The sequence below is a fragment of the Opisthocomus hoazin genome, chromosome 18 (assembly GCF_030867145.1).
Source record: "Opisthocomus hoazin isolate bOpiHoa1 chromosome 18, bOpiHoa1.hap1, whole genome shotgun sequence".
Taxonomy (NCBI): domain Eukaryota; kingdom Metazoa; phylum Chordata; class Aves; order Opisthocomiformes; family Opisthocomidae; genus Opisthocomus; species Opisthocomus hoazin.
Window position 1 is genome coordinate 16,349,615 of NC_134431.1, and position 14,577 is coordinate 16,364,191.

Sequence of the window (14,577 nt, forward strand, 5' to 3'; positions counted from 1 at the left end):
CATGTGCATTATTTCCACTGTCCCTTTCAACATCCCATTCTGGTATTCACGGGCGACACTTCGGCAGTACAAAGCGTGACACCCGACACGGCCCTTTCCCCACATTTCCAAGTCAATAAACATAGTGAAAAGTTATTACATGGTGTTTATTGCCAGCACTGTCAAAGAGGACATTCTGCGGTCCCCCTCTCCTCTCCAACCCAGGGAAAGCCAGGCAGGGCAGGAGAGGCTGCTGTAATTACAGGTCCCCTTGTGCAAGGCTGCTTTGAAATTCCCAATATTTCTCCAGACCACCAGCAAGTTGGTTTTCAGAGCTGGCTGGCAGAAGATTTATTTATTAAGGTTTTGGCTGTTTGCAGCAGTGGCTGGGCAGCAGCAGTTCCGCAGTTATCAAAAATCTATTTCCTCGCAGAGTCACAAGTAAAATATCAAACTCCCTCTAAAAAGCCGAGTGCAACATTTACATTTTAATCTCACAAAACACTTTCGTTTCTGACAAACTGGGTTTTTCGGTCTGTGTGCTACAGAGAGGAAAGTCAGAGGGGCTACAGGGGAAAGCTTTAGAGCCCTGGGAGTGAGCACAGGCTGCGGACGTGACACAGCCAACACGGCACGGTGACCTCCCCATCCGCAGCGACAGCAAAGACTGTCACCCTTCAGCACTTCTGGAGCCAGATGAAGAAGAAAAGTAACCTGGTCCCAAAAGCTAAGGGTGCACAGGCATCTAGCGCTGAGCCTGGTTAGCGAAGGCGTTTGTATGTGTAAAAAAAAGGTCCAGGGCTGGAGGAACAAGCAGCCCAGTGCTGCTGGCTGCCGGGCACAGTCACTCCTGGCTACAGACAGAGTCAAGCCAGGGGTTTGAAGGTGGGCTCATGTGGCATTCCCACTAGCCATCTTCAGCCTCGGCTGCCAGCGACCCGAGAGCAAAGGTCTGCCGGGATGCCCGGCTCTGAGCCGGCCTGGCCCTCCCGCGCTGTGGAGGTTTTTCCTGCACCCCTCAGCAGGCTGTGTGTGCCCTGGCAGCTCATCCTTCCCCAAACCCAGCCGCAGCCCTTATTTCACTGTCCGTTCACATCTTTGCCTACAGGGCAGGTGGGATAAAGTGGAGGTGTTGGCTGGACCCAAGCTCTGCAGCTTGCTGTCCGGCGATGAAATGCATCTCTCCCTTTTCCTTGCTGCCACCAGCCCTGAGGTCCTGCGCTGCCTCCGTAGAATCGCTGCAGCAAGGTATGAATTATGGATGAAATGAAAAATCTCAACCCGGTGCACAGAGGGAATATGCAAAGTGCAGAGCAATCACCTCTGTGCACGAGCCTTTCTGTGTGCTGCCTTCAGGCCCACGACGCCCGACAAACGCTGCTCAGCCTCAGCCGGTGACTCCCTCATCCCACAGGTCTCTGGATTCCCTCCTTCCAAGGGCTTCAGATTTTGAAATGATGACATCCATTAATTTGAAAAGCATCCCCTCATGCTTTGTGGGACCTTCACGTGGAGGTGCTAAGGGCACTGTATGGGTAAGCTTTCTTTTGGATTTACACACGGAGCATCTCCAGCGGTGCAGGCAGATGGCAGGGCGGGTGTCTGCTCCCCACGTGGGAAGGGCTTGCTCTGGGGAAATTTGGCACCTTGCAGAACCCCCTGCTCCAGCTTTGCTCCCGAGCGCACGAATTCACACATTCGCAAACGAGGTGATGCAGGGAGTTATGGGCAGGAGCCCCAACCCGCGGCTGGTTTGCAGGGGTGAGCCTGGCACTGCTTCGCCCTGAGCAGAGGAGCTCCCGCGGGGATCTGCAGAGGCAGTGGCGGGTTCCTGCCAGAGCTCCCTTCTGCAGAAGCAGAGGAGTGTTGGACAAGTGCTTCAAGGTAGTCACATACTCTGGCTTTAAGGGTCTGTTGTTTGGGGAAGCTCAGTCTCTCTACTCATAACACGTCTTTCAGAGAAGAAAATGCCTTTCAGAAGGCATTTTTTAAATGTCTTTTAATTTTTAAATGCTTTAATTTCTCCCTTGCAAGCGCAGCTCTTTGCTTTTGTGCACGATCTAATAGCAGACTGCAAATGTGTTTCCACACAGCTATTTCTGAGTATGCAATATCAACATCTGTGCTAAAACCAAGCAGAAATTTTCCCCTGAAGCAATATTTTGCTCAGTATTATTGTTACTTTTTCTTTTTAATGGTTTGCTTGTCATGGGGGTTCCTCAGCCTCTTAGTTTCAGGAACCGCAGGCTCCCTGATTCTCCCTCCTTGTCAAAGCCAGCCCTGGCAACGAAAGAAACATCACCCTTGTTCCTTCTTGTAAAAATGTTTTACTTAGTGCTCACTAAAACTATGCTGCACTGAAGCACCTCGCTGAACTGGGGGTTGGCCACCCTCTTCATCATCACGCAGAGCCCAGGTCGGCATGCCCAGGTGTGGGAGAAGGGCCACACTCCGCAGATGGCCAGACATCCTTCATCAGAGCTTAGCTTTGCCGCAGGCAAAGACTGCTGGTTGGAGGTGGAAGAGATGAAAAATAACTAAATAGAGAGGTTTCTGCTATAAAACCCCCCCCTTGGGAGCTGGTGGTCAGCCTCCCGCGGTAGCTGAGATGCTGCAGCTGCTGCTGGAGGTCTGGCTTAGTTAATCCTTGCGCAGCACTGTTAACCTGTCTGGGATAACAGGTCAAAGTTTGTCCTGTTCCCAAAACCAGCATGGGGTAACTGCAGGTACACAGGCCCTCACTGAAGGTACCAGCAGCACCTGTGCTGAAGGTGCTGATGAAGCTCACAAACAGCTGAGCAAAGTGCTGATTGCTGCCTGAGGAACAGCATTTAAGTGCCAGTATCCTACCAAGGCTCCCTTGCAGAAGCTTCAGTAGCCTCCTGTGTTTGCCCTGGCTTATTGCCTGCACCCTTTTCTTTGGGAACTGCTTTTCCAGGCCAGGTCACTGCCCTTGGTGCCACAGCCCTCCGCAAGCCCACCAGCGAAGGCCATGACCTGAACAGGCTGCGGGATGCTGCGTGGGTGATGACTGCTTTCCCGAGAAAGGGCTGATGTGCAGGACTGGCCCAGGATGGGGAAAGGGAGTGGGAATCACTGGTTACATGCACCTGTAGCATCTCCAGCAGAAGAGAGCATGATCAATTTTCATCTCTTGGAAGCTAAAATAGGCCTGATGTGTAAGAGCTCACTTTTGGTTTCTTTCTGATTTGTGTCTCTTGCCTTGCAAAATCCTTGGATGATTTTGTGTGATGGTGGCAGTGCAAGCAGCGATGTCTCCTGGGGGCTCGCGGAGCGGCTGCAGTGGAGGACGAAGCAGGGCTCTGGGCTCTCCCTGCATGCCATGCTCGGAAACGGCGATGGGATGAACAGCTCGTGCCTGCGCAGGGCTCGAGGGGACGGGCAGCGCTGCCTGCACAGGATGACTCCAGCTTGGCCTGCTCTGCTGGCAGTTTGCAGGTCTCTGGGTGACTGCCTTCTCACCCGTTGTCCTTCCCCTGCCTGACACGCAGCAGGTTGGCAGAATTAATTGATCAATGTTTGTACAGGCTTTTGAATTTTGCCTGTGAAGTAAGTGTTAAATCTCTGTATTATTATTATTATTTTCTGCCATAATGGATGTTCCCCTGTGCAGGTACTTAAGCTATCGAACGTGGGCTATCTTGTTCTTAACTTTGATTATTTTAAGGAGTCCTTTAGCACATCACATAGTCTCCGTGGATGAAGATCTATAGGAAGGTCTCGAGAGCTGTCAATGTAATGTTTTTTTGGGTAGTGAAAACTTAACCTGCTCTTATATCTTTATTTCTGCTTGGTCCTGGATTTGCCATGTGATGAAAAGATGGTGTAGCTGCGGCAAGTGCTCGGTTACAGCTATCAGGATGAAGCAGGCGTGTTGTCAGTTGTTTTATTTTTGATCCTATTTGAATGTGTCAGTCAACTGTCTCGAATCAAAGCAAGTGAGAAAAAGCCTTTAATAGTTGTGATTTGGAAACTTCAAACTTACCTCTTTTTTTATAGACACTAAGTAAATGGTTGGCGGGCTCTTGTAAATCATAACATTTCTAAATATACCGGAGAGGCTCTCAGCCAAGCTGCTGGCAAAGACTGAGTCTATTCTTATTGACTTCTTTTCCTCCTTCAGGTTTCTTTTGCATTGAATAATTTCAAATCGTAATGCAAAAAATCAGGCACTCTTAACGAGACTAGCTAACACTGTGATTAATGAAAGTGTAATGCAGCCCTTAGAAACCAGCTAGCTAATTAGTGTAATCACAGAGGTGGAAATAATTAAAAGACCACAAAATAGAGGTAGCCTAATCACAACATCTTCCTCTGACCCAGAACCGGTGAGAAAAGGGTGGTTTACTGGGTTAGGAGTAGCAAGGAGCAGAGACTGAAAGGTCTGGAGTAACCGCCCTCAGTGAGGTCTCGGGGCTGGATCAGACGAGTAGAAATAGAGCTGATTTCACAGCAATGTAATCCAGATTGCAGCAGAGTCCTCTGGCAATGGAGCTTCACAGTACAGCACCCCTCTTCCATCTTTATCCATTGCCACGAGTTTAGTGGCAAACTGAGACACGCGTACTCGCGGTGAGGCAGGATCGGGCTGGCTCTCTTTCTTTCTTTTTTGTTCTTTCTTCTTTCCCAGGTTATTAGCAAATATAGTATAAAAACTTCATTCACCTTGCAGTCCCTGAGCCCTCCATGTTTGGTTTCAGGAAAGGGAGAAATCAATGCCCAAAGGCGCTTAAGAAGAAAATCCTGTTAGAGGATTCCCTATATTTATATAGCTTATAGTGTATTTACGTATGTTATTCATTATAAATTTCACAGGACTCTGACAGCTGGTTGAAAAATCTCTTGCTAAGAGGGAAAAGTCTTTCTGGGTAGAGGAGAGCGGTGAAGTGACTGGTGAGGGTGGCAGCCATTGCCAGAGCTGCTCTCAGGAGCTGGGTGCCAAGCTGACCTGCCACCCCGTTCAACCCTCACCCAGGCTGGTGCAGGCAGCCCCGAGTCCTTTGGGCAACACCAGCACATTCATGTGGTGGTGAATCCTAAACAACCCCCAAAACGTGTGCCCGGTGCTTCTCCAAGGGATCTCCCAGGCAGGACTGTTCACATTCATCTCTTCTTAATGGGAGACGTGGGATGGTGTGATGAGCTGGATTTCACCCCTGGAGATTAGAAGTGACCTACCTCTTGCTGCTAGATGAAATCGCTCCATGTAATGGGCTATAAAAAATCCTAACTGGTAATTTTCCAGTTGGGATGGGTCACCACTATGGCCATCTCCATCGGCTCTTCTCATTTCTGCCATGGTTTGGTGTATGTTTCATTTGACCTGGGTATAATGAGCAAAGAATATAGTAGCTGCAGACACACAATCAGCGATCATCTGCTGAAGCTGATGAATATGCTGAGACTGCTAAGTGGGTCTTCATTAGCTATTCACATGCTAAGAGCAGTTCTTATTTAGTCTTCTTTCCTAGGTGAACCTATTCTTGGATATATTTTGTACTGATCTTGTCTGGGGGGTGGGAGGTTGGATGGAGGATACCACCACTGCCAGGTAACCGGATGCTTTTCATGAAAAAATAGACCATGACACCAAGTTGGCAGCAAGCTGAAAAGAAGAAACAATGTCATGCCATTTAGAGAAGGAAGGAATAATTTTCCCTGGTGACACCTCTAGTGGGAGGCAGAACTTTATCTTCTCTTCACAGCTCAAATGAAGCATCACAGCAATAGCGTCTTTTCATTAACCTTTTTTTATTGCTGTAACAGGGAACACGCTTTCCAGGGAGGGTTTGCAGGGCTATTGCTGGAGACGCAAGCCCAGGATGTCCCACCCAGGTCCCAGTGCTGTGGCACATGTGGTACCTGGTGGCCTGTGCTGCATGTAGATGAGCTTGCAGTGAAGAAGGAAAACCTGATATACAACTTCAAGTGTGCTGGAGAGGGGATTCTGGAGCAGCAGCATGTGGCCAGCCTTGCTCCAGGGGCCCTTCTGCCCCATCAGCTCAGATGTGAATCGCATCCCGGGACGTGCTTGCGGATACAGATAGGACAGTGCTTAACCCCTGGTAGCGTTTTCATGAGAGAAAGTTACCCCCTTTTCCACACTGAGCATCACCTAAACCTCCTCATTTAAGCATTTTCTTAAAAGTAACATCTCGCGCCGTGCTGGGGCCGGTTGGCTGTGGATGCCTCCAGCTCTCCTGGCCGCATCCATCTGCAGCCAAGGCTGCCCTCTCCCGACACGCCAAGCATCCGAGGGCTGCGGTGGCTCAGCTGTGCCCCAGCAGCGTGAAGGGCCCAGCACCACCAGCCAGCACCCACCTTGGTCCCAGCTACACCGTGCACAGCCCAGCGATGTCCCATCCCAGCAAGCACAGACTGACACGGCTTTGTGCATCCTCTGAGGTGGCTTGGCCCTGTTATCGTCTCTTGACAATGCTGGACCCAATGCATCCCCCTCTTTCAGCTGCCTGGAAAACTACCTAGAGCACTTCATTCCTTCTGGCAGAAGATTTACACCTTACCTGGCCCATTCCTGCCCTCCCAGTCTGCTCAGAACCTTTTTTTTTTTAATAATCTGACAGTGTGGGAGTGAGTATTGTACTCACCTGAGTTACCTCTTTCCAGCTGAGGTGATTCACGCTGCAGACTACGTGGGTGACACCCTGCAAAAGCCAAGTTTAGCAGCGTGCTGCTCCAGGAAAGCCCTTTTGTGTGAACAGCAGTGTGGGCTGAGCACTCATACCTCCGGGGTTTGTAAACAGCGGATCTAAGAGAGATTGCTTTTATTTTTTCCCCTTGTGCTTTTGACCTTATTTGCTGAAAATGAGTCATCGTCTAACCTTCCAGGAAATGCTATGAGTCTTTGATCCGATAAGAGAAGATAAACCTTCTGTAAGGGTGCACCCATTCTGCATCTCAGGTCTCTGGCACTGAGTTCTCGATTCCGGAGAGGGAATTGCAGCATCCTGAACCTGGGACAGGAGGACCTGAGCCCCGCACCTCTGCAGCCCGGCGAGTGACAGCCCCTTGGAGCCAGTCACTGACTGAGCTGGTTCCGCACCAGTTCCTCATGCAAAAATGGGTATTTTGGGGGCCTGAATCACCTTGACCACCTTAAAGTTTTGTGGGAAATGTGAAACCCTTCCCATCCAGCTCTGTGGGTCTGGCTGAAGTAAAACACAGCTTTACAGCTCAAAGTAACCCACCTTGTCCTGCTTCAGCCTCCCCTAGTCACCTCCTAGAAGGGACCTTAAAGGCTGTTGCACTGCTGAAATTTCAGGCTCTGCACGCCGTGCTCAGCGAGCGCAGCCCCCAGCTCGCATTTCCGACGGCGCGTTTCCTGAGCACGATGCCTGCGGGTACCGAATGTTGTCTGTACAATCAGCCTTTGTGGGTTGCTATTTTTGGGGGACCGCAGAGGTCTTTCCAGGAAGGCAGCGGGGTGGCCCTGGGGCTTGCATGTGGGGTGGCTGGGGTGAGCTGCAAAGCTGTGTCCACATCAAGGACGGAGCAGCAGCGAGGGCTATTTGAAGGCAAGAGGTTATTCGGGGGAAGAGGCGGCTCTCACGCTGCTCTACAGCTTTGTGCCTCACACGCATCATGAGTGGTTTCAGAGATGTTATTTTGCTTGAGAATCTTATGCTTCGAGATCCAGACTGTTCTGGGGTGTATTCACCAGCGTGCAGACCTCTCCCCTTCATGGCTTATCCCCAGAGCAGGCCCCGGGGAGCGACCCAGAGCCACCTTTGCCTTTTGCTGTCTTTCCCTCTGGATCCGGTCGGTGACATTCCTGACCCTCAGCACGCTGGGAAAGATGGGTTGAACTGAACCCACAATGACACCCCCTCCAGAAGCCCCAGAAAGCTAGAATTTCTTTCTTTCTTTCTGCCTGGACCACCTTCCCTTGTTTTACCACTAGATGGGAGAGTGAGACTGGGCTAACTCCGCCGCTCCCGTCCTCATCCCGGCAGGAATTCCGAGGGGAGACCAGAGAAATGCCCGCGGGTCATCCTGCAAATCCTCCCACCTCGGGAAGGGAGCGGGTAACCCCCAAAATGCCCGGTTATTGCCTAACTCCAGGGGTGCATGGTTAGGGGGGATTATCCCTGCCTGGTTCCCTCCACACCAGCATCCCAGGGGTAGCAGCCCCTCTGCCCTCATGCAAGGGGGAATCACTTACACAAAGACTAGATATATTCTTGGGGTCAAATACTCCATTTTTTTTCATATTCACCTGTCCTAGAGCAAAGGGAGGCAGGGAAAGCACTTGCAATTCCCTTCTCTCATCCACACCCCAAATCCTGCTTACCAGGAGGCTGGGTGACCCCAAGAATTGTTACTGGAGGTAAAGAATGAAGCAGCACTTTCTCCTCCATTCTTCCACATCTTTCTCCTGTAGGACTCCTGTATAACAATGCTCCCAGCGATACCATTTTCCTGCAAAGATTAAAAGTGGGCTGGTGCAATGATCGCACATGCAGGAGGAGAATTCATGTCCTGGCCTGGCACCGCTCGCCTCAGGAGCTGCCGTGGGCAAGCGAGTGGAGGGCGCCCGGTTCATTAACGTCTTGCTAAATTTACTTTCACTGCAGCACTTCCCACCTCCTGAGCTTTCCCTATGACTGGGTGTGTCTGGGAATTATATAGTTGCAGAAGCACTTCCTCAACCGAATCAATGATTGCCCAGTTTTACTGCTGTTATTATTATAAGGCTTGGGTTTTTTTAAAAACGAGCACCTCTTCTTCCTTCCTGAGATTTCTCCTAGCAGTCAAATTCTCCATGTTGCTATGGCAGAATATGTAATCCTGTAACTTGGAAATTCTCTTCTGAAGGGGGTGTGCTGTCTGTCCAACCTTCCTAATTTGCATGATTTTTAGAGAAGGGACTTAACTGATTTGTTTGATGCTTGGCAAAGTTGGGCACTGAAATAAGATAATTCTAATAATGTCTGTAATTATGGTGCCCTTGTTACCTCTGTTCGGGTCTCCTGGCCTTGCCTTCACAGAAAGTATCTGCCATTATCCTGGTAGAGAGCAGTAACAGCGTCTTTGGAAGAGGAAGTTTGTTTTTTCACTGGATGTAACTGCTCCTATTTTCCGTAAGCAACATCCACCCCACCCTGCGTGCGCAACGAGGCCACTGAGTCACCCACACGAAGCACTGACCGGCTCATGCACCTCGCTGAGCAGGACCCAAAATCCCCTCCGAAGAAGAGAAGACACATCTTTCTTCAGCTGATAATTACAGATGGAAAAATGTTGCCTGGAAGCAATAAAAAAAAAGACATTCCAGACCTGGCAGGTCCAGGGCAGGTTTGCTTGTGCAAAGGCAGCTTCTAGCTGCTGGGGAGAGCCCGGGTGACAGTGGCAAACGGGACAGACAGGGTGGGAGCATCCCCTGCCACAGTGGGGGCCAGGGCTGGGTTTCCCCTCACCCTCTGTCTGTGGGATGAAGGTGGGAGCAGCCCTGGCATGCCTCTAACAGATGGTTATTCATGTGTCTGCTTCTGGCCATGGACACTCGTAGGAGAAACTACTGCCTTTGGCCAGCTGCCTGCTGCTCTGCGGGACCCTCGGATGCTCAACTTTGGGTAAGGAAGCGGGGGAAACAAATCTCAAATACGCAGGACCGCTGCAGCAACTCTGACCTGCATTTCTATGCTCCCAGTGTTTATATCTCTTTCCTCCCCTATCTCCCTCTCACCATCCTAGAAGAGAATCAAAAAACCAGAAAAGCACTAACAGAGCAGAGGAGCTACAAAATGACTGGTGGCCTGGTGCGCCCTTGCGATGGCATGGGACCGGAGGGACAAGGACACCGAGACCGACTGCTGTCCTCCGCCAGCTGCAGGAGACGCTGCGGCTTGTTGCTGTCTGATGGCTTTCAGCATGCCAAATGCAAAATCAGGCCTACTCCAGCAAGAAGTTGAGCTAATTAAGTTTCTCTGTAATTGTAACAAGGAAATGGCATGTGCGAGTGTTTCTTCAGGTGATAAACAAGTGGATGTTACCAAATTAAAGCTGTATCCTGTCAACCTTCCCAGTACGTGAGGCTGAGCCTGGATTTCCTGCTGCTGCAGGGATCAGGGAGAGGAGAGGAAAGATGATTTGAGCATGGCCCAAGCTGTGGTCGAGGGGACTTGTTTCGGGTGTGCTCAGCTCCCTGTGACGCGTGAGCCCTGCCAGGGTTGGGGCAGAGTCCAGCGCCAACGCGTGTGCACGCACAGCCTTTACTGCACTAATAGGCAGCTCCAGCAGCGATATAAAGAATGTAGAGGTTAAACTAATACAGCATCGATGCAGAGACCAGGAGGGAGCAGCAGACCAGCAAAATGCAGGTTTGCTCGGAAATGTTGTGGTGCTGCAGGTTGCAGCCAGAGCCCTTTAGAAGCTGGCTCACGGCATCACAGCATCCACGTGGACCCTCGTGATGGTGATTAAGGGCAGCTCCATGAATTTGGAAAGGGGGCAAAGGAGTCTGTCTCCTCCTCACAGGCTTTTTGAGCTCCCCGCTGAGGGCAGAGGGCTGCGTGTGCTGGGGACGTGTTTGGGAATGTGCTCTGTGACCTCCTTGGAGGGGCAAGAGGCAGCTGTGTGATGGCAAGCACAGAGCACAAATTAAGTGAAAACCATGACGTGGGTGAATATCGGTCCCAGCACGTCAGGGCATCCCCAGATGGAGGGCTCTGTGCCGCGGGGGATGGCTGAAGCTTCCTCTGATCCTGACCCGCACGGGCAGCTCCTGACCGGGACACAAGCAGGACTTGCAGATGCAGAGTCCGATCTCTCCTGTAGACCTTGATCCTGCAGGAGGAACTATAGGGATGGATTTGCAAAACCAGCTGCAACGAGTGAGATCCACGCCTTATCTGAGATAGCAACAGAATTAGCCATGTGATTTCTTCTCTGCGTTTACAGGGGCAATGTTTTTCCAAAGTTCAAAGTCTTTCTCTGCAGAAAGCATGTGACATGCTTCAGTCACAACGCAGATTTGGTGCTATGAACAATTAAAAAAAATCCATTTCTGGAGCGATATTTTCTATGTTTGTGATCTCTGAACTAATTACAGAACTGGAAAATCAATAGCTATCTGGAAATCTTTCCAATACGGCTAACTAAGCAGGGTACATATCATGCTGGAATACATTCTTCACAAACACATGATGCTCATGACCATCTCCCCGATCATATGGGCAGATGATATCCCTGCCAATAAGCATCTCTACTTCATTATCCTGCAATGGCAACATTTACCAAAATCTGCAGGGGGGATTTGGCAGAGTGAATAGCACAGTACGTGAGATCTGGAGCAACATTTAGTGCCAGCATTTTAAGCCAACAACAAAAAGAGTTGAAAGATTCAGTTAGTTCAACAGGAATCTTCAAAAACATTATGAAACAAAGTCATTAAAACATGTCATTGTGAAACAAAGTCACGCCTCAGTTATAATGTTATTTTTACATCACACTTTATTTTTTTAAAAAAAGTAAAACCTTTGGTGATTGAAAATCACCTCTTTCTCTAGTCTTCTGACAAGAGAGAAGCGACCTTAATGGGTAGCTAAATGGCAATTACACCACAAAAACACGCGTAAAGCGGAAGGGTGTTGCTCTGATGAATATGATCTCCTCTTGCTGTACAAACACGCTGTGTTGACCACGGCTACTCAGTTGGAGCCAAAGCCAAACCCTTGTGCCGACGCTCTGCATCACTTCCCGGGCACCCCAGGCGTTGCTGGGATCTTATTTGAGATGCTGCCACCTCACTCACGCCCTGCGAGATCTCAGCGTGCTCTGCCTTGGTACCAGTGAGTTTGTGCTGTTGCTAAATGAAGAGTAAATATTCCCATCGGACACGGTGCCAAAAGCACAGCAAGTGGATAAGCAGCAAAGACCACAGCGCAGGTAATTTTCCCCACGCTCCCATTTGCATCGCTGCTTGGTACAACAGAGCGATGAATTCTGATCTGTCACATACCCATAAAAAATTTGCTCTTGTTTTATATGTTTTTTTCTGTTTATTCTTCATAATATTTTTCCCCCCAGTGAATCAAGCAGAGAAGTGGGGCTGGGCTACATCTCTGCCCTCGGTCCGTCCCCAAGCCGGGGGGTTCCTAGAGCTGCACCCACACCCGCAGCTCTCCGAGGGGTGATCCTCATCCCAGAGTGGAGCTGCGGGTCTAGCAACCCATGAAGGTAAGGCACAGAGCGTCCCTTGTTCCAGGCCTCATCTCAGGAGACAGGGCACAATTTATAGTCCCTCCTAAACAAGAATTTAGCAGGTTAATTCATGCTCTAAGAATTCAAATTTTGGAGCTGGGCATGACCCATGTAATGATCTGGATTGCAGTTACTGTTATTATTAATTACTGTTTGTGTTTCTGTAGGACTCCCACATCCAGCTCAGGAGCTCCTGAGCACATCAGCACAGAGGAAGGAGCCCCTCGAGCTGCTGATAGCCTGCCTGGAGCAGCGGGGCCGGACCCGAGTGCAGCCGGGGCGTTTTACGGTAGCAGCACTGAACAGAACATACACTCCCACAGTGTGGCTTTGCCAGTCTGGGCTCCTTGCAGCCACAAAGCAACAGTTACAAAAATATTGTGCTTATCACCCTCACAGGCAGAATTTCCCTTGTAACTCCCAAGCCTGAAATGACCTTGATGCTAGCTCAGAGCTGCCGGGTGCCACGTGCTGCTCAGGCTCTATGGGAACATACCGACGGCTGCGGCACTCGGCTTCAGCGTGTCTTCTCTTCAGATGATGCTGTCTTTGGACTTTTGCATCATTCTTTCCAATGTAATGTCATATTTCATTCAAATAAAACTTGATGGGAGTGTGAGAAATCACTTCTGTTCCTCTTTGTCTTAGGAAAAAAAAAGTGTGTGGTGTCTCCACATCACCTAGTGGAAAAGACCTGAGAAAACAGAGTTCAGACCCTTCTGAAATCTCTCAAAGAGGAGCTACAGCTCTCCCTTTTCTCTTTTAAAAGTAAGACATCACACTTTGTGCACGCTCAGCAGCAAAGTTCCTCATATTGTTTCCCGATAACCCAGAGGTACGGTATCGCAGCTCTGCTGGCTGGTTCACACAGCGGGCGAGAGCAGGACCAGCAGCGAGGGATCGCTGCCTCTCGCGATGCTCCCCTGGCCACCGGCCATCAGCACCTCGGGGACATCCCGAACGAGAGGTTTGCACGGAGATTATCAGCTTCAGCAGCCGCCAGAGCACGTGTCACCCACGAATTTGTCTAATCCTTCCTCCAACACAGTTACACTTTCGGCTCTGCAATGCCCTCCGGCAGCAGTTGCCACTGTTTAACCCGGAGCCTTCAACCTCCTACCTCAACCTTTCCTTTACAGGATTCCTTGCTCCCATAGTGATAAACGTAGCTCACAGGACTGAGCAGGATGGATTCTGATGCTCCAGTTTGCAAAGCCGACGGGGTCTGACAGAGGTAAGATAACACAAAGTCTGGGAAAGATCCCAGAGGGGATTTTCAGCAGTGTATTTCCCACTGCAAGCCAGCACTAGACAGCGCGCCTGAAAAATCCCATCTTTATTCGTTACTTGTTATATGTTTCCTGTGAATGAGTTTCTGCCTCAAATTAAGAGTTATAATAAAACTCTAAAAAAGTCTTCTTTTAGAAAAAAAAACAGTTCTGTACTTCCTTCCTGGAGATTTGTTGCTTGTTCTGCAAGAGGAGATGTGAATCATGGAAGTATTTATAACAGCAATACTAGGAAATGATCATTAAGCACCAGAAATCTGTTAGACATTATGTCTTTAAATAAATTTTTTATTACAATGTTAACCTAATCTTGTAAACACATACACACTTAATTATATTAAAAATGTAAATGCTCCCACAACAGGACTTTACATGACGAATATATAATAATTCCCCTTATTTCCTAGTCAGCTCTGTGGATCTTTGAAAAATGAGGGTAGTTTCATTTGATGGGCGTTGATCAGCTTTATATCTGCACACATTTACCCCAAATTGTCGTGATCATCTCAGGTCCCACACAGCTTACAGGACTGAACTTGAAGAAGCATCTTTCAACAGCCACTGGTGACGGAGCGATTCCAGCTCTGGGAGCGCCTCCAGCCAACTGACTTCCCTTCTGTGCCACTAAATTTGCATTCATTAAATGCAGAGTTTTAATGATTTATGAAAACTTACAAAAAATGGCAGCCCAGAGCTCCTGACACTCCCCAAGCTTCTGACCGAGGTATAACACATCGTAAATCCATACCAGCATGAAATACTGAACGAAAATCATTGCAGGTATATCTGCCAGTGTCAACACGACCCATAAAATCAGGGTTTCAGTCAACCTAAAATGATCAGAGCCTCCCAACCCCACGGAGATAGCAACCCACACAATAACGATAATATAATGATTATAACGTTAGCAGTAATGCGACTAATACCATTACCAGTCTGCTTGTCATAGTTTATTACCGTCACTGCCCTGATAATCCTCAGCTCTAATGATGGACAGCGGCAGAGATGGCCCCATCCTTTCAGAAACCTTTGTGCCCATCACCAAGCCCTAGTCAAGGAAAAACTG

At 49.3% G+C, this 14,577-nt stretch overlaps 1 long non-coding RNA gene across 2 annotated transcripts; it reads left to right on the top strand.

Annotated features, from left to right (window-relative positions):
• Window positions 1-2,706: 2,706 nt before the first annotated feature.
• On the top strand, window positions 2,707-12,830 carry LOC142363565 (uncharacterized). 2 transcript variants are annotated; one of them, XR_012765817.1, is made up of 3 exons: window positions 2,707-11,907; window positions 12,049-12,198; window positions 12,390-12,830. It is a non-coding gene; the product is annotated as an uncharacterized LOC142363565 (long non-coding RNA). The 2 variants fall into 2 exon arrangements; XR_012765818.1 differs by having other exon boundaries at window positions 2,707-9,593; window positions 9,715-12,198.
• Window positions 12,831-14,577: the final 1,747 nt, after the last annotated feature.